The sequence below is a fragment of the Photinus pyralis genome, unplaced genomic scaffold (assembly GCF_008802855.1).
Source record: "Photinus pyralis isolate 1611_PpyrPB1 unplaced genomic scaffold, Ppyr1.3 Ppyr1.4_LG4, whole genome shotgun sequence".
NCBI classification, from domain to species: domain Eukaryota; kingdom Metazoa; phylum Arthropoda; class Insecta; order Coleoptera; family Lampyridae; genus Photinus; species Photinus pyralis.
Window position 1 is genome coordinate 61,683 of NW_022170511.1, and position 2,587 is coordinate 64,269.

The following is a 2,587-nucleotide window of genomic DNA, read 5'->3' on the forward strand; positions in this document are numbered from 1 at the left end:
AATTAAGAAATGTAAAAACTGCTGCAAGTCTCAAGCGGCAGGCAAAATTCATGAATGTAGTGTAACTTTAGCAAACATTGATGAGACTCTTTGGTATCTGGTGTAAAACTTATTTAAATTCGCAAACTCTCATTATCTTTTTATTATTATCCTATTCGCGGTAAAATAAAGTCTCTTGGCGACGAGCTGCATTGCATTTTGTATTCAAATCTGCGTCTTATTAACATACAATTCTTACACCTCAACATAGAGTGGATATCAATAAAATCTAATAATTGCAACTCTAAAGTTAGACATATAACAATTTTGAAATTATTTATGCGACATGTAATAACTAGTTTTATATTAGGAGAACCTGTTGCTTATATTAACCTCGGCCTTTCTCGCGGCAAAATCAAAACAAACCGATTGGTCTTTAAATATTTGCACTTTATTTAGACGAAGATACAAGAAATTGTTATTGTATATTGAACACGTCAAGGTTATCATATCAACAATTTAGCAAACTACCGGATGCTATCATCGGATTATTTAATAAACCTCTGTAGTCCAAATTAATGTCAATAGCACTTACGTGACGATTTCTGTGGTGTTAAAGTGATAAGGCACTCACCTGTAATTACTTTCGGCACCTGAAAGATGAACACCTCCCCTGGTCATGCGCTTTTCACTAAGAAAACTTGTAGAAAAACGCGTTATCAAATTGATTTGGTGAAGGTGAGATGTAAAACCGCACGAGGCCGTCGTCTAATCTGTACTGAAGAGACAAGTAGGAAGGAAACAATATGAAAATTCTGTTACTATTTTTGTCATTACTTTTGCCGTACCTTTTTTATTCAATTTGACTCCTTGAGGTGAAGATGAGGGAAGTGTTAATTAAATGTGCGAATTGCATTCGTTCGTTGCCCTTGCTTTTGTTCAACTTCGTTTTGAAGTATTGCTTATTTTTATTCTCACTGTTTAGACTAAGGAGTTTGAAGTTTATAAAATTAAACTACTGGCATTGATCTGAGGTAAATACTAGACGACACCAAGGTGCAAAACAAACTGATGCTTCAACGTACTACAAGACACCAAGTAATGTTCAATCAGTACTTATGAACCTAGTTTTCCTGAACAACCATTGGATAATTAAAATGTAGTGGCTGTCTATTACAAGAATTTCATCTATGTATAACAGATACGTCTCCAAGAGCATCAGGTAGAAGAAGAAAGGCTGAAGTTCTTCAGCCCATTTCGGCAGTTCTTCAACCTAAGATTGGAAACACATCAAGCCTTTATTTTCCAAGTATACGATTCTCAAAAATTTTGCTCTAGGCGATTTTAAACGCAAAATTACTTGACACTATAATTAATTGTCTCAATGAATAATTGGTTCTTAATAAATTGCGCAGTCTACAACCTGCTAACTAGAAAATCATTAACAATCCGTCTTTTTTTAAATATTAATAAAGCAATTAATTTGTTTAAAATTGCGAACTGATGATTAAATGGTTTTTCGTACCAAAAAATTGTTTGTGCACAACAAGACAAGGTTGTTAACATTTTTTTTTGTGGTAAACTTACGCCGCGAATTTATTTTTAAGTTGTTTCAGCTGTATTTACAAACTAAAGTATATAAACAATTATGAAATCAACATCAACAAAAATGTGCAATTATTTAAGCAGGTTTATACTGTGAGTGTTACTGCGGTCAGAATAAATTTAATAAATAGTTACTACATTCCTTGGCGGCAGTTTTAGATAAAGATAATTAACATTTTTCATTCTTCATATCTTCATTAGGTGAAATACTATGTTCAGTTTATTTTTCAAGAAAGTTTTATACCCTAGTTTATATATCTGCTTGAATTCCATTCATCCATGGGTTTGAGATCTCTGCATTGACGCAAGAGCTGAGTCTATTTAGCCCATTTTTGCAAATGTATTTGTAAAAAGGTAGCTTTTAAATCCCACTTTTGCCGGCTGGCTGGCTGGATGGCAGCAAATGCGGGCCCGTAGAAGAACGCTTGTAGAAAGACGAGGATTGCACATGGTATCTACCGGGGCCGTCTAAATAACAACGTTAAGGACGGGTCTACAGGAGCAATTAATTCGGGAATAGGGCACTTAATTAGCACCTAATTATGCAATATGTTTGATTGTGTTCTGCTGACCTTGCTCTCTGCTAGGTTAACGGACATAGAATAGACATTATTACAAGATACGAACTAGAAATTACAACAAGTAAAGGTTAAAAAAAGGAGTAAAGACCCAAACTATCATACTTTTTGGTTGTTGATGAATATAGTGCAATTTTCTGCAAGGGGGCTGCTTTGGAGTTATTATTGTTGAAGTTCTAGAGGGAGGAGTTAAATAGGGTTCCGTTCCTCTCTTCTCTAGGCTTTGAGGTTTTAACAGAGGAAACTTTATTACCCCCACTTTACTTTTTTTTGAGCAAGCGAATAATTCCATTTTGTGTTGCGTAGTACTTCCCGCACGTACAGAAAACAAAGGGTTGTTTGTTTCTATACAATATTCCTGCTTGCACGTGTTAAAATTACTGCAGTGGTTGACAATAATAATATGGATTCATAATTACAGGCCA